The 18,548-nt window shown below is 38.1% G+C and overlaps 2 non-coding genes across 2 annotated transcripts; both read left to right on the forward strand.

The window, feature by feature from the left end:
* The first annotated feature begins 13,345 nt into the window (after positions 1–13,345).
* On the forward strand, positions 13,346–13,417 carry TRNAC-GCA (transfer RNA cysteine (anticodon GCA)). Its single transcript has one exon. It is a non-coding gene; the product is annotated as a tRNA-Cys (tRNA).
* Positions 13,418–17,162: 3,745 nt separating this feature from the next.
* TRNAC-GCA (transfer RNA cysteine (anticodon GCA)) lies at positions 17,163–17,234 on the forward strand. Its single transcript has one exon. It is a non-coding gene; the product is annotated as a tRNA-Cys (tRNA).
* The last annotated feature ends 1,314 nt before the right edge of the window (positions 17,235–18,548 follow it).

Here is an 18,548-nt window from a genome sequence, read left to right on the forward strand (position 1 = left end):
GTCGCACCTGCAAGATAACCCAGGCACACAGTAGGGAAAACAATATTAATTGTGTTGAATTTTGCCTCAAACACGGTCCCACCTCACGTGACAAAGCCAAACCTGACAAGATGCCAAGCCCAGAAGGAAGGAGACGCCTGAATCCCACGTTTCAAGACACAGGCAGATACAATTAAAAGACTCATTGGACATCTGCAGCAGTGGGAGTAGTCGACCTCCCAGCATATGAATAAATCCTCACATTGTTTACACCTACCCATATTAAAACATTGTTGATAATGACAGGTGCTCCGCGAGTTGGGAACAGCGATAGTCCCAGACTGGGAGGCTCGCGAGCGGACCAATTAGAACATGGGGTTCTTATCACTGACGCCATTCACATTGACCAATCCTCAGAGGTCTTCATGTAACAATTTTCATGTATCAAATTGAAGGGACAGCCCAGGTATACCACCTGACTAACCCTCAGCCACTAACACCGTTCTCTATATGTGCGCTATACTAACCCTACCACTCGAGTAACCAATCCAGAGTGGAAATAGGTTTTTTTTTAAACTTTGTAAGATGACGCAAGTAGCGCGTCACACTAAGGTAAAAAGGGCCTGCGAGCCCATATTGTGTGTGTGTCAGGACGGACGCGTACGCTCCTTGACCCATCCCTGCCGTTTTGTCTAATAAACAGCAGAGTCACCTTGCTTCTTGCGTGTGTCTCATACTCTATCTCTTTTGGGATATACGGGAGGAGTTGGGGCCTCCCTGCCCGGAGGTCTGCGGACGGCTCGGCCGACCCCGACAGAATTTCCCCCCGACAGTTTTATCTGTAGAAATATTTTTTTAATTAAATAAATTGAAGAAAACATTTACAATCTTAGCATTTTATGTAATGAGCAACACATTTTTACATTAGAAATACTCCTGATCATCTCCTGAAACATAGGGTAAACACCATGAAACTGTTTAGGATTTCTTCATATGATACAAGCTGTGTTTTACATTCACCCAAGTTCTACTGGTGATGTTATCAGTTTGAAATAGTCCATTGGAAGCTCATATGAATGTTATAAAACTGTGGTGGAAACCAATAATATGCCCTTAATGAAATGTATTAATTTGTACAGCTGACCAGAAGTGCACTGATGTCATTAGTTCTACAAGTTCCATACGGTCACCCACTCTATCACCTTTTTAAAAAAAGGGCAGTTTTCAGCATTCAAGGGTTTATGTCAGTGGTAGAGCATACGAGTGCTTTTCAAGAAGTTCCTGTTTCATGACCATATACCCTCTTCAATAGATCCTGTTAAAATGTATTTTTTAACCCAATGCACTGTAAGAAACAATAAGATATATAATAATGTCATATACAAAACAATGAACAGTTGGGTTTAACTATGCTCTTAGCACAAAATCAACAAAATGCAGTAGAAAAACAGTTACGTTTTGCAGAATTTGTGCATTTGACAAAAGGTTTTTTCCAGGTTCCAAGATCTACATGTGATACGAAATGTATGAATTCTTGCAATGGAAACCTCACTGTATTTTACCAAGGCAGATAAAGGACATCCTTCGCACCCCATATACTTATAAGGAGGGTTTGGTGGCTGAAAATGCATTGCTTTGATGGTGATTGCATGTTGCTTGCACTTTGTACTTTTTACTGAATTAATAAAGGTGTACATTTCAGAACTTGGGGTATAGCTTAGTCATAGAGCATTTGACTGTAGATCAAGAGGTCCATAGTTCAAATCTGGGTGCAACCTTGTTCAACTGTTTTACATGTAGAAATATTTTTTTAATTAAATAAATTGAAGAAAACATTTACAATCTTAGCATTTTATGTAATGAGCAACACATTTCTACATTAGAAAGACTCCTGATCTTCTCCTGAAACATAGGGTAAACACCATGAAACTGTTTAGGATTTCTTCATATGATACAAGCTGTGTTTTACATTCACCCAAGTTCTACTGGTGATATTATCAGTTTGAAATAGTCCATTGGAAGCTCATATGAATGTTATAAAACTGTGTTGGAAACCAATAATATGCCCTTAATGAAATGTATTAATTTGTACAGCTAAAACAAAGAGGTGATGGCTGGAAGGTTTAGAATTAATCGTAACCACTGGCAATGCTCTGGGCAACCCTCCAGACCACCGTTCTTCGCCTGCCAAGCCATTACAGAAGGGAAAGACCATATGCAAATCAGACTTGGCCCCACTAGGCTGAAACATGTCTGGGGATGCTTGTGGTCTCGTGCAAAAGGGATGTGACCTAGCAGTTCGGGCTGGACTACCCCTTTGGGGGTGGGACCAAGCCTGATTTGCATATGGTTTTTCCCCTTTTGTAATGGCTTGGCAGGCGAAGAACGATGGTCTGAAGGGTTGCCCAGAGCAATGCCAGAGGTCAAGATTTATTCTAAACCTTCCAGCCATCAACTCTTTTGTTTTGCTATTGTCACCCCGAGTGGGAAGGGTGTGCCCAGACGTGGGTCCCTTGCCTACTGGCCCTAGAGACCCAAGCTACTCCTCACTGATGACGCCCAACAAGGCTGAAACATGTCTGGGGATGCTTGTGGTCTCGTGCAAAAGGGATGTGACCTAGCAGTTCGGGCTGGACTACCCCTTTGGGGGTGGGACCAAGCCTGATTTGCATATGGTTTTTCCCCTTTTGTAATGGCTTGGCAGGCGAAGAACGATGGTCTGGAGGGTTGCCCAGAGCAATGCCAGAGGTCAAGACTTATTCTAAACCTTCCAGCCATCAACTCTTTTGTTTTGCTATTGTCACCCCGAGTGGGAAGGGTATGCCCAGACGTGGGTCCCTTGCCTGCTGGGCCTAGAGACCCAAGCTACTCCTCACTGATGACGCCCAACAAGGCTGAAACATGTCTGGGGATGCTTGTGGTCTCGTGCAAAAGGGATGTGACCTAGCAGTTCGGGCTGGACTACCCCTTTGGGGGTGGGACCAAGCCTGATTTGCATATGGTTTTTCCCCTTTTGTAATGGCTTGGCAGGCGAAGAACGATGGTCTGGAGGGTTGCCCAGAGCAATGCCAGAGGTCAAGATTTATTCTAAACCTTCCAGCCATCAACTCTTTTGTTTTGCTATTGTCACCCCGAGTGGGAAGGGTATGCCCAGACGTGGGTCCCTTGCCTGCTGGGCCTAGAGACCCAAGCTACTCCTCACTGATGACGCCCAACAAGGCTGAAACATGTCTGGGGATGCTTGTGGTCTCGTGCAAAAGGGATGTGACCTAGCAGTTCGGGCTGGACTACCCCTTTGGGGGTGGGACCAAGCCTGATTTGCATATGGTTTTTCCCCTTTTGTAATGGCTTGGCAGGCGAAGAACGATGGTCTGGAGGGTTGCCCAGAGCAATGCCAGAGGTCAAGATTTATTCTAAACCTTCCAGCCATCAACTCTTTTGTTTTGCTATTGTCACCCCGAGTGGGAAGAGTATGCCCAGACGTGGGTCCCTTGCCTGCTGGGCCTAGAGACCCAAGCTACTCCTCACTGATGACGCCCAACAAGGCTGAAACATGTCTGGGGATGCTTGTGGTCTCGTGCAAAAGGGATGTGACCTAGCAGTTCGGGCTGGACTACCCCTTTGGGGGTGGGACCAAGCCTGATTTGCATATGGTTTTTCCCCTTTTGTAATGGCTTGGCAGGCGAAGAACGATGGTCTGGAGGGTTGCCCAGAGCAATGCCAGAGGTCAAGATTTATTCTAAACCTTCCAGCCATCAACTCTTTTGTTTTGCTATTGTCACCCCGAGTGGGAAGGGTATGCCCAGACGTGGGTCCCTTGCCTGCTGGGCCTAGAGACCCAAGCTACTCCTCACTGATGACGCCCAACAAGGCTGAAACATTTCTGGGGATGCTTGTGGTCTCGTGCAAAAGGAATGTGACCTAGCAGTTCGGGCTGGACTACCCCTTTGGGGGTGGGACCAAGCCTGATTTGCATATGGTTTTTCCCCTTTTGTAATGGCTTGGCAGGCGAAGAACGATGGTCTGGAGGGTTGCCCAGAGCAATGCCAGAGGTCAAGATTTATTCTAAACCTTCCAGCCATCAACTCTTTTGTTTTGCTATTGTCACCCCGAGTGGGAAGGGTATGCCCAGACGTGGGTCCCTTGCCTGCTGGGCCTAGAGACCCAAGCTACTCCTCACTGATGACGCCCAACAAGGCTGAAACATGTCTGGGGATGCTTGTGGTCTCGTGCAAAAGGGATGTGACCTAGCAGTTCGGGCTGGACTACCCCTTTTGGGGTGGGACCAAGCCTGATTTGCATATGGTTTTTCCCCTTTTGTAATGGCTTGGCAGGCGAAGAACGATGGTCTGGAGGGTTGCCCAGAGCAATGCCAGAGGTCAAGATTTATTCTAAACCTTCCAGCCATCAACTCTTTTGTTTTGCTATTGTCACCCCGAGTGGGAAGGGTATGCCCAGACGTGGGTCCCTTGCCTGCTGGGCCTAGAGACCCAAGCTACTCCTCACTGATGACGCCCAACAAGGCTGAAACATGTCTGGGGATGCTTGTGGTCTCGTGCAAAAGGGATGTGACCTAGCAGTTCGGGCTGGACTACCCCTTTGGGGGTGGGACCAAGCCTGATTTGCATATGGTTTTTCCCCTTTTGTAATGGCTTGGCAGGCGAAGAACGATGGTCTGGAGGGTTGCCCAGAGCAATGCCAGAGGTCAAGATTTATTCTAAACCTTCCAGCCATCAACTCTTTTGTTTTGCTATTAATTTGTACAGCTGACCAGAAGCGCACTGATGTCATTAGTTCTACAAGTTCCATACAGTCACCCACTCTATCACCTTTTTAAAAAAGGGCAGTTTTCAACATTCAAGGGTTTATGTCAGTGGTAGAGCGTAGGAGTGTAGTTCAAGAAGTCCAAGTTTCATAACCATATACCCTCTTCAATAGATCCTGTTAAAATGTTTTTCAATCCAATGCACTGTAAGAAACAATCGGATATATCATCATTTCAAATACAAAACAATGAACAATTGGGTTTAACTATGCTCTTAGCACAAAATCAACAAACTGCAGTAGAGAAGCAGTTACATTTTGCAGAATTTGTGCATTTGACAAAATATTTTTTTCCATGTTCCAAGATCTACATGTGATACGAAATGTATGAATTCTTGCAATGGAAACCTCACTGTATTTTACCAAGGCAGATAAAGGACATCCTTCGCACCTCATATACTTATAAGGAGGGTTTGGTGGCTGAAAATGCATTGCTTTGATGGTGATTGCATGTTGCTTGCACTTTGTACATATTACTGAATTAATAAAGTGGAGCGTTTCAGACCTGGGGGTATAGTTCAGTGGTAGAGCATTTGACTGCAGATCAAGAGGTCCCTAGTTCAAATCAGGGTGCCCCCTTGTTCAACTGTTTTACCCGTAGAAATATTTTTTTAATTAAATAAATTGAAGAAAACATTTACAATCTTAGCATTTTATGTAATGAGCAACACATTTCTACATTTGAAATACTCCTGATCATCTCCTGAAACATAGGGTAAACACCATGAAACTGTTTAGGATTTCTTCATATGATACAAGCTGTGTTTTAAATTCACCCAAGTTCTACTGGTGATATTATCAGTTTGAAATAGTCCATTGGAAGCTCATATGAATGTTATAAAACTGTGGTGGAAACCAATAATATGCCCTTAATGAAATGTATTAATTTGTACAGCTGACAAGAAGTGCACTGATGTCATTAGTTCTACAAGTTCCATACAGTCACCCACTCTATCACCTTTTTTAAGAAAAAGGGCAGTTTTCAGCATTCAAGGTTTTAACTCAGTGGTAGAACGTAGGAATGCAGTTCAAGAAGTCCCTGTTTCATAACCATATACCCTCTTCAATAGATCCTGCTAAAATGTTTTTCAACCCAATGCACTGTAAGAAACAATAAGATATATCATCATTTCATATACAAAACAATGAACAATTGGGTTTAACTATGCTCTTAGCACAAAATCAACAAACTGCAGTAGAGAAGCAGTTACATTTTGCAGAATTTGTGCATTTGACAAAATATTTTTTTTCCATGTTCCAAGATCTACATGTGATACGAAATGTATGAATTCTTGCAATGGAAACCTCACTGTATTTTACCAAGGCAGATAAAGGACATCTTTTGTACCCCTTATACTTATAAGGAGGGTTTGGTGGCTGAAAATGCATTGCTTTGATGGTGATTGCATGTTGCTTCCACTTTGTACATATTACTGAATAAATAAAGGTAAACATTTCAGAAATGGGGGTATAGCTCAGGGGTAGAGCATTTCACTGCAGATCAAAAGGTCCCTAGCTCAAATCTGGGTGCCCACTTATCTAACTGTTTTACCTGTAGAAATATGTTTTTAATTAAATAAATTGAAGTAAACATTTACAATCTTAGCATTTTATGTAATGAGCAACACATTTCTACATTTGAAATACTCCTGATCATCACCTGAAACATAGGGTAAACACCATTAAGCTGTTTAGGATTTCTTCATATGATACAAGCTGTGTTTTGCATTCACACAAGTTCTACTGGTGATATGATCAGTTTGAAATAGTCCATTGGAAGCTCATATGAATGTTATAAAACTGTGGTGGAAACCAATAATATGTCCTTAATGAAAAGCATTAATTTGTACAGCTGACCAGAAGTGCACTGATGTCATTAGTTCTACAAGTTCCATAGAGTCACCCACTCTATCACCTTTTTAAAAAAGGGCAGTTTTCAACATTCAAGGGTTTATGTCAGTGGTAGAGCGTAGGAGTGCAGTTCAAGAAGTCCCACTTTCATAACCATATACCCATGTCAATAGATCCTGTTAAAATGTTTTTCAACCCAATGCACTGTAAGAAACAATAGGATATATCATGATTTCATATAAAAAACAATGAACAATTGGGTTTAACTATGCTCTTAGCACAAAATCAACAAACTGCAGTAGAGAAGCAGTTACGTTTTCCAGAATTTGTGCATTTGACAAAAGTTTTTTTTCCATGTTCCAAGATCTACATGTGACACGAAATGTATGAATTCTTGCAATGGAAACCTCACTGTATTTTACCAAGGCAGATAAAGGACATATTTTGTACCACTTATACTTATAAGGAGGGTTTGGTGGCTGAAAATGCATTGTTTTGATGGTGATTGCATGTTGCTTGCACGTTGTACATATTACTGAATAAATAAAGGTGAACATTTCAGAAATGTCGGTATACCTCGGGGTAGAGCATTTCACTGCAGATCAAAAAGTCCCTAGTTCAAATCTGGGTGCCCCCTTGTCCAACTGTTTACCTGTAGAAATATGTTTTTATTAAATAAATTGAAGTAAACATTTACAATCTTAGCATTTTATGTAATGAGCAACACATTTCTACATTTGAAATACTCCTGATCATCACCTGAAACATAGGGTAAACACCATGAAACTGTTTAGGATTTCTTCGTATGATACAAGCTGTGTTTTACATTCACCCAAGTTCTACTGGTGATATTATCAGTTTGAAATAGTCCATTGGAAGCTCATATGAATGTTATAAAACTGTGGTGGAAACCAATAATATGCCCTTAATGAAATGTATTAATTTGTACAGCTGACCAGAAGTGCACTGATGTCATTAGTACTACAAGTTCCATACAGTCACCCACTCTATCACCTTTTTAAAAAAGGGCAGTTTTCAGCATTCAAGGGTTTAACTCAGTGGTAGAGCGTAGGAATGCAGTTCAAGAAGTCCCCGTTTCATAACCATATACCCTCTTCAATAGATCCTGTTAAAATGTTTTTCAACCCAATGCACGGTAAGAAACAATAAGATATATCATCATTTCATATACAAAAGAATGAACAATATCAACAAACTGCAGTAGAGAAGCAGTTACATTTTGCAGAATTTGTGCATTTGACAAAAGATTTTTTTTCCATGTTCCAAGATCTACATGTGATACGAAATGTATGAATTCTTGCAATGGAAACCTCACTGTATTTTACCAAGGCAGATAAAGGACATCCTTCGAACCCCATATACTTATAAGGAGGGTTTGGTGGCTGAAAATGCATTGCTTTGATGGTGATTGCATGTTGCTTCCACTTTGTACATATTACTGAATAAATAAAGGTGCACATTTCTGAAATGGGGGTATAGCTCAGGGGTAGAGCATTTGACAGCAGATCAAGAGGTTCCTAGTTCAAATCTGGGTGCCCCCTTGTTGAACTGTTTTACCTGTAGAAATATGTTTTTAATTAAATAAATTGAACAAAACATTTACATCTTAGCATTTTATGTAATAAGCAACACATTTCTACATTTGAAATACTCCTGATCATCTCCTGAAACATAGGGTAAACACCATGAAACTGTTTAGGATTTCTTCGTATGATACAAGCTGTGTTTTACATTCACCCAAGTTCTACTGGTGACATTATCAGTTTGCAATAGTCCATTGGAAGCTCATATGAATGCTATAAAACTGTGGTGGAAACCAATAATATGCCCTTAATTAAATGTATTAATTTGTACAGCTGATCAGAAGTGCACTGATGTCATTAGTTCTACAAGTTCCATACAGTCACCCACTCTATCACATTTTTAAAAAAGGGCAGTTTTCAGCATTCAAGGGTTTATGTCAGTGGTAGAGCGTAGGAGTGCTTTTCAAGAAGTTCCTGTTTCATAACCATATACCCTCTTCAATAGATCCTGTTAAAATGTATTTTTTAACACAATGCACTGTAAGAAACAATAAGATATATCATCATTTCATATACAAAACAATGAACAATTTGGTTTAACTATGCTCTTACCACAAAATCAACAAAATGCAGTAGAGAAACAGTTACGTTTTGCAGAATTTGTGCATTTGACAAAAGTTTGTTTTCCATGTTCCAAGATCTACATGTGATACGAAATGTAGGAATTCTTGCAATGGAAACCTCACTGTATTTTACCAAGGCAGATAAAGGACATCCTTCGAACCCCATACACTTATAAGGAGGGTTTGGTGGCTGAAAATGCATTGCTTTGATGGTGATTGCATGTTGCTTGCACTTTGTACATATTACTGAATTAATAAAGGTGAAGTTTTCAGAACTGGGGGTATAGCTCAGTGCTAGAGCATTTGACTGCAGATCAAGCGCTCCCTAGTTCCAATCTCGGTGCCCCCTTGTCCAACTGTTTTACCTGTAGAAATATTTTTTTAATTAAATAAATTGAAGTAAACATTTACAATCTTAGCATTTTATGTAATGAGCAACACATTTCCACCTTTGAAATACTCCTGATCATCACCTGAAACATAGGGTAAACACCATTAAGCTGTTTAGGATTTCTTCATATGATACAAGCTGTGTTTTACATTCACCCACGTTCTACTGGTGATATGATCAGTTTGAAATAGTCCATTGGAAGCTCATATGAATGTTATAAAACTGTGGTGGAAACCAATAATATGCCCTTGATGAAATTTATTAATTTGTACAGCTGACCAGAAGTGCACTGATGTCATTAGTTCTACAAGTTCCATAGAGTCACCCACTCTATCACCTTTTTTAAAAAGGGCAGTTTTCTACATTCAAGGGTTTATGTCAGTGGTAGAGCGTAGGAGTGTGGTTCAATAAGTCCCTGTTTCATAACCATATACCCTCTTCAATAGATCATGTTAAAATGTTTTTCAACCCAATGCACTGTAAGAAACAATAATATATATCATCATTTCATATACAAAACAATGAACAATTGGTTTTAAAGCACAAAATCAACAAACTGCAGTAGAGAAGCAGTTACATTTTGCAGAATTTGTGCATTTGGCAAAAGATTTTTTTTCCATGTTCCAAGATCTACATGTGATACGAAATGTATGAATTCTTGCAATGGAAACCTCATTGTATTTTACCAAGGCAGATAAAGGACATCCTCCGCACCTCATATACTTATAAGGAGGGTTTGGTGGCTGAAAATGCATTGCTTTGATGGTGATTGCATGTTGCTTGCACTTTGTACATATTACTGAATTAATAAAGGGGAGCGTTTCAGACCTGGGGGTATAGTTCAGTGGTAGAGCATTTGACTGTAGATCAAGAGGTCCCTAGTTCAAATCTGGGTGCCCCCTTGTTCAACTGTTTTACCCGTAGAAATATTTTTTTAATTAAATAAATTGAAGAAAACATTTACAATCTTAGCATTTTATGTAATGAGCAACACATTTCTACATTTGAAATACTCCTGATCATCTCCTGAAACATAGGGTAAACACCATGAAACTGTTTAGGATTTCTTCGTATGATACAAGCTGTGTTTTACATTCACCCAAGTTCTACTGGTGATATTATCAGTTTGAAATAGTCCATTGGAAGCTCATATGAATGTTATAAAACTGTGGTGGAAACCAAAAAATATGCCCTTAATGAAATGTATTAATTTTTACAGCTGACCAGAAGTGCACTGATGTCATTTGTTCTACAGGTTCCATACAGTCACCCACTCTATCACCTTTTTAAAAAAGGGCAGTTTTCAGCATTCAAGGGTTTAACTCAGTGGTAGAGCGTAGGAATGCAGTTCAAGAAGTCCCCGTTTCATAACCATATACCCTCTTCAATAGATCCTGTTAAAATGTTTTTCAACCCAATGCATGGTAAGAAACAATAAGATATATCATCATTTCATATACAAAAGAATGAACAATATCAACAACCTGCAGTAGAGAAGCAGTTACATTTTGCAGAATTTGTGCATTTGACAAAAGATTTTTTTTCCATGTTCCAAGATCTACATGTGATACGAAATGTATGAATTCTTGCAATGGAAACCTCACTGTATTTTACTGTATTTATGAATGTTATAAAACTGTGGTGGAAACCAATAATCTGCCCTTAATGAAATGTATTAATTTGTACAGCTGACCAGAAGTGCACTGATGTCATTAGTTCTACAAGTTCCATACAGTCACCCACTCTATCACCTTTTTAAAAAAAAGGGCAGTTTTCAGCATTCAAGGGTTTAACTCAGTGGTAGAGCATAGGAATGCAGTTCAAGAAGTCCCTGTTTCATAACCATATACCCTCTTCAAAAGATCCTGTTACAATGTTTTTCAACCCAATGCACTGTAAGAAACAATAAGATATATCATCATTTCATATACAAAACAATGAACAATTGGGTTTAACTATGCTCTTAGCACAAAATCAACAAACTGCAGTAGAGAAGCAGTTACATTTTGCAAAATGTGTGCATTTGACAAAATATTTTTTTTCCATGTTCCAAGATCTACATGTGATACGAAATGTATGAATTATTGCAATGGAAACCTCACTGTATTTTACCAAGGCAGATAAAGGACATCTTTTGTACCCCTTATACTTATAAGGAGGGTTTGGTGGCTGAAAATGCATTGCTTTGATGGTGATTGCATGTTGCTTCCACTTTGTACATATTACTGAATAAATAAAGGTGAACATTTCAGAAATGGGGATATAGCTCAGGGGTAGAGCATTTCACTGCAGATCAAAAGGTCCCTAGTTCAAATCTGGGTGCCCCCTTGTCCAACTGTTTTACCTGTAGAAATATGTTTTTAATTAAATAAATTGAAGTAAACATTTACAATCTTAGCATTTTATGTAATGAAAAACACATTTCTACATTTGAAATACTCCTGATCATCTCCTGAAACATAGGGTAAACACCATGAAACTGTTTAGGATTTCTTCGTATGATACAAGCTGTGTTTTACATTCACCCAAGTTCTACTGGTGATATTATCAGTTTGAAATAGTCCATTGGAAGCTCATATGAATGTTATAAAACTGTGGTGGAAACCAATAATATGCCCTTAATGAAATGTATTAATTTGTATAGCTGACCAGAAGTGCACTGATGTCATTAGTTCTACAAGTTCCATACAGTCACCCACTCTATCACCTTTTTAAAAAAGGGCAGTTTTCAACATTCAAAGGTTTATGTCAGTGGTAGAGCGTAGGAGTGTAGTTCAAGAAGTCCCTGTTTCATAACCATATACCCTCTTCAATAGATCCTGTTAAATGTTTTTCAACCCAATGCACTGTAGGAAACAATAAGATATATCATCATTTCATATACAAAACAATGAACAGTTGGGTTTAACTATGCTCTTAGCACAAAATCAACAAACTGCAGCAGAGAAGCAGTTACATTTTGCAGAATTTGTGCATTTGACAAAATATTTTTTTTCCATGTTCCAAGATCTACATGTGATACGAAATGTATGAATTCTTGCAATGGAAGCCTCACTGTATTTTACCAAGGCAGATAAAGGACATCTTTTGTACCACTTATACTTATAAGGAGGGTTTGGTGGCTGAAAATGCATTGCTTTGATGGTGATTGCATGTTGCTTCCACTTTGTACATATTACTGAATAAATAAAGGTAAACTTTTCAGAAATGGGGGTATAGCTCGGGGTAGAGCATTTCACTGCAGATCAAAAGGTCCCTAGTTCAAATCTGGGTGCCCCCTTGTCCAACTGTTTACCTGTAGAAATATGTTTTTATTAAATAAATTTAAGTAAACATTTACAATCTTAGCATTTTATGTAATGAGCAACACATTTCTACATTTGAAGTACTCCTGATCTTCTCCTGAAACATAGGGTAAACACCATGAAACTGTTTAGGATTTCTTCGTATGATACAAGCTGTGTTTTACATTCACCCAAGTTCTACTGGTGATATTATCAGTTTGAAATAGTCCATTGGAAGCTCATATGAATGTTATAAAACTGTGGTGGAAACAAATAATATGCCCTTAATGAAATGTATTAATTTGTACAGCTGACCAGAAGTGCACTGATGTCATTAGTTCTACAAGTTCCATACAGTCACCCACTCTATCACCTTTTTAAAAAAGGGCAGTTTTCAGCATTCAAGGGTTTAACTCAGTGGTAGAGCGTAGGAATGCAGTTCAAGAAGTCCCCGTTTCATAACCATATACCCTCTTCAAAAGATCCTGTTAAAATGTTTTTCAACCCAATGCACGGTAAGAAACAATAAGATATATCATCATTTCATATACAAAAGAATGAACAATATCAACAAACTGCAGTAGAGAAGCAGTTACATTTTGCAGAATTTGTGCATTTGACAAAAGATTTTTTTTCCATGTTCCAAGATCTACATGTGATACGAAATGTATGAATTCTTGCAATGGAAACCTCACTGTATTTTACCAAGGCAGATAAAGGACATCCTTCGAACCCCATATACTTATAAGGAGGGTTTGGTGGCTGAAAATGCATTGCTTTGATGGTGATTGCATGTTGCTTGCACTTTGTACATATTACTGAATTAATAAAGGTGAGCTTTTCAGAACTGGGGGTATAGCTCAGTGGTAGAGCATTTGACTGCAGATCAAGAGGTCCCTAGTTCAAATCTGGGTGCCCCCTTGTTCAACTGTTTTACCTGTAGAAATATGTTTTTAATTAAATAAATTGAAGTAAACATTTACAATCTTGGCATTTTATGTAATGAGCAACACATTTCTACATTTGAAATACTCCTGATCATCACCTGAAACATAGGGTAAACACCATTAAGCTGTTTAGGATTTCTTCATATGATACAAGCTGTGTTTTACATTCACCCAAGTTCTACTGGTGATATGATCAGTTTGAAATAGTCCATTGGAAGCTCTTATGAATGTTCTAAAACTGTGGTGGAAACCAATAATATGCCCTTAATGAAATGTATTAATTTGTACAGCTGATCAGAAGTGCACTGATGTCATTAGTTCTACAAGTTCCATAGAGTCACCCACTCTATCACATTTTTAAAAAAGGGCAGTTTTCAGCATTCAAGGGTTTATGTCAGTGGTAGAGCCTAGGAGTGCTTTTCAAGAAGTTCCTGTTTCATAACCATATACCCTCTTCAATAGATCCTGATAAAATGTATTTTTTAACACAATGCACTGTAAGAAACAATAAGATATATCATCATTTCATATACAAAACAATGAACAATTGGGTTTAACTATGCTCTTTACACAAAATCAACAAAATGCAGTAGAGAAACAGTTACGTTTTGCAGAATGTGTGCATTTGACAAAAGTTTGTTTTCCATGTTCCAAGATCTACATGTGATACGAAATGTAGGAATTCTTGCAATGGAAACCTCACTGTATTTTACCAAGGCAGATAAAGGACATCTTTTGTACCCCGTATACTTATAAGGAGGGTTTGGTGGCTGAAAATGCATTGCTTTGATGGTGATTGCATGTTGCTTCCACTTTGTACATATTACTGAATAAATAAAGGTGCACATTTCTGAAATGGGGGTATAGCTCAGGGGTAGAGCATTTGACAACAGATCCAGAGGTCCCTAGTTCAAATCTGGGTGCCCACTTGTTCAACTGTTTTACCTGTAGAAATATGTTTTTAATTAAATAAATTGAACAAAACATTTACAATCTTAGCATTTTATGTAATGAGCAACAAATTTCTACATTTGAAATACTCCTGATCATCTCCTGAAACATAGGGTAAACACCATGAAACTGTTTATGATTTCTTCGTATGATACAAGCTGTGTTTTACATTAACCCAAGTTCTACTGGTGATATTATCAGTTTGCAATAGTCCATTGGAAGCTCATATGAATGCTATAAAACTGTGGTGGAAACCAATAATATGCCCTTAATGAAATGTATTAATTTGTACAGCTGATCAGAAGTGCACTGATGTCATTAGTTCTACAAGTTCCATAGAGTCACCCACTCTATCACATTTTTAAAAAAGGGCAGTTTTCAGCATTCAAGGGTTTATGTCAGTGGTAGAGCCTAGGAGTGCTTTTCAAGAAGTTCCTGTTTCATAACCATATACCCTCTTCAATAGATCCTGTTAAAATGTATTTTTTAACACAATGCACTGTAAGAAACAATAAGATATATCATCATTTCATATACAAAACAATGAACAATTGGGTTTAACTATGCTCTTAGCACAAAATCAACAACATGCAGTAGAGAAACAGTTACGTTTTGAAGAATTTGTGCATTTGACAAAAGTTTGTTTTCCAGGTTCCATGATCTACATGTGATACGAAATGTGGGAATTCTTGCAATGGAAACCTCACTGTATTTTACCAAGGCAGATAAAGGACATCTTTTGTACCCCTTATACTTATAAGGAGGGTTTGGTGGCTGAAAATGCATTGATTTGATGGTGATTGCATGTTGCTTCAACTTTGTACATATTACTGAATAAATAAAGGTGCACATTTCAGAAATGGGGGTATAGCTCAGGGGTAGAGCATTTCACTGCAGATCAAAAGGTCCCCAGTTCAAATCTTGGTGCCCCCTTGTCCAACTGTTTTACCTGTAGAAATATTTTTTTAATTAAATAAATTGAAGTAAACATTTACAAGCTTAGCATTTTATGTAATGAGCAACACATTTCTACCTTTGAAATACTCCTGATCATCACCTGAAACATAGGGTAAACACCATTAAGCTGTTTAGGATTTCTTCATATGATACAAGCTGTGTTTTACATTCACCCAAGTTCTGCTGGTGACATGATCAGTTTGAAATAGTCCATTGGAAGCTCATATGAATGATATAAAACTGTGGTGGAAACCAATAATATGCCCTTAATGAAATTTATTAATTTGTACAGCTGACCGGAAGTGCACTGATGTCATTAGTTCTACAAGTTCCATAGAGTCACCCACTCTATCACCTTTTTAAAAAAGGGCAGTTTTCAGCATTCAAGGGTTTAACTCAGTGGTAGAGCGTAGGAATGCAGTTCAAGAAGTCCCTGTTTCATAACCATATACCCTCTTCAATAGATCCTGTTAAAATGTTTTTCAACCCAATGCACTGTAAGAAACAATAAGATATATCATCATTTCATATACAAAACAATGAACAATTGGGTTTAACTATGCTCTTAGCACAAAATCAACAAACTGCAGTAGAGAAGCAGTTACATTTTGCAAAATTTGTGCATTTGACAAAATATTTTTTTTCCATGTTCCAAGATCTACATGTGATACGAAATGTATGAATTCTTGCAATGGAAACCTCACTGTATTTTACCAAGGCAGATAAAGGACATCTTTTGTACCCCTTATACTTATAAGGAGGGTTTGGTGGCTGAAAATGCATTGCTTTGATGGTGATTGCATGTTGCTTCCACGTTGTACATATTACTGAATAAATAAAGGTGAACATTTCAGAAATGGGGATATAGCTCAGGGGTAGAGCATTTCACTGCAGATCAAAAGGTCCCTAGTTCAAATCTGGGTGCCCCCTTGTCCAACTGTTTTACCTGCAGAAATATGTTTTTAATTAAATAAATTGAAGTAAACATTTACAATCTTAGCATTTTATGTAATGAGAAACACATTTCTACATTTGAAATACTCCTGATCATCTCCTGAAACATAGGGTAAACACCATGAAACTGTTTAGGATTTCTTTGTATGATACAAGCTGTGTTTTACATTCACCCAAGTTCTACTGGTGATATTATCAGTTTGAAATAGTCCATTGGAAGCTCATATGAATGTTATAAAACTGTGGTGGAAACCAATAATATGCCCTTAATGAAATGTATTAATTTGTACAGCTGACCAGAAGTGCACTGATGTCATTAGTTCTACAAGTTCCATACAGTCACCCACTCTATCACCTTTTTAAAAAAGCTCAGTTTTCAACATTCAAAGGTTTATGTCAGTGGTAGAGCGTAGGAGTGTAGTTCAAGAAGTCCCTGTTTCATAACCATATACCCTCTTCAATAGATCCTGTTAAATGTTTTTCAACCCAATGCACTGTAAGAAACAATAAGATATATCATCATTTCATATACAAAACAATGAACAATTGGGTTTAACTATGCTCTTAGCACAAAATCAGCAAACTGCAGCAGAGAAGCAGTTACATTTTGCAGAATTTGTGCATTTGAAAAAAAAAATTTTTTCCATGTTCCAAGATCTACATGTGATACGAAATGTATGAATTCTTGCAATGGAAGCCTCACTGTATTTTACCAAGGCAGATAAAGGACATCCTTCGAACCCCATATACTTATAAGGAGGGTTTGGTGGCTGAAAATGCATTGCTTTGATGGTGATTGCATGTTGCTTGCACTTTGTACATATTACTGAATTAATAAAGGTGAGCTTTTCAGAACTGGGGGTATAGCTCAGTGGTAGAGCATTTGACTGCAGATCAAGAGGTCCCAAGTTCAAATCTGGGTGCCCCCTTGTTCAACTGTTTTACCTGTAGAAATATGTTTTTAATTAAATAAATTGAAGTAAACATTTACAATCTTAGAATTTTATGTAATGAGCAACACATTTCTACATTTGAAATATTCCTGATCATCACCTGAAACATAAGGTAAACACTATTAAGCTGTTTAGGATTTCTTCATATGATACAAGCTGTGTTTTACATTCACCCAAGTTCTCCTGGTGATATGATCAGTTTGAAATAGTCCATTGGAAGCTCTTATGAATGTTCTAAAACTGTGGTGGAAACCAATAATATGCCCTTAATGAAATGTATTAATTTGTACAGCTGACCAGAAGTGCATGATGTCATTAGTTCTACAAGTTCCATAGAGTCACCCACTCTATCAACTTTTTAAAAAAGGGCAGTTTTCAACATTCAAGGGTTTATGTCAGTGGTAGAGCGTAGGAGTGTAGTTCAAGAAGTCCCTGTTTCATAACCATATACCCTCTTCAATAGATCCTGTTAAATGTTTTTCAACCCAATGCACTATAAGAAACAATAAGATATATCATCATTTCATATACAAAACAATGAACAATTGGGTTTAACTATGCTCTTAGCACAAAATCAACAAAATGCAGTAGAGAATCAGTTACATTTTGCAGAATTTGTGCATTTGACAAAAGATTTGTTTTTCATGTTCCAAGATCTACATGTGATTTGAAATGTATGAATTCTTGCAATGGAAACATCACTGTATTTTACCAAGGCAGATAAAGGACATCTTTTGTACCCCTTATACTTATAAGGAGGGTTTGGTGGCTGAAAATGCATTCTATGATGGTGATTGCATGTTGCTTCCACTTTGTACATATTACTGAATAAATAAAGGTGCCGATTTCTGAAATGGGGGTATAGCTCAGGGGTAGAGCATTTGACAGCAGATCAAGAGGTCCCTAGTTCAAATCTGGGTGCCCCCTTGTTCAACTGTTTTACCTGTAGAAATATGTTTTTAATTAAATAAATTGAACAAAACATTTACAATCTTAGCATTGTATGTAATGAGCAACACATTTCTACATTTGAAATACTCCTGATCATCTCCTGAAACATAGGGTAAACACCATGAAACTGTTTATGATTTCTTCGTATGATACAAGCTGTGTTTTACATTCACCCAAGTTCTACTGGTGATATTATCAGTTTGCAAAAGGCCATTGGAAGCTCATATGAATGCTATAAAACTGTGGTGGAAACCAATAATATGCCCTTAATGAAATGTATTAATTTGTACAGCTGATCAGAAGTGCACTGATGTCATTAGTTCTACAAGTTCCATAGAG

Source organism: Ambystoma mexicanum, unplaced genomic scaffold, assembly GCF_040938575.1.
Source record: "Ambystoma mexicanum isolate Mex_15411 unplaced genomic scaffold, UKY_AmexF1_1 Mex_scaf118, whole genome shotgun sequence".
Taxonomy (NCBI): Eukaryota; Metazoa; Chordata; class Amphibia; order Caudata; family Ambystomatidae; genus Ambystoma; species Ambystoma mexicanum.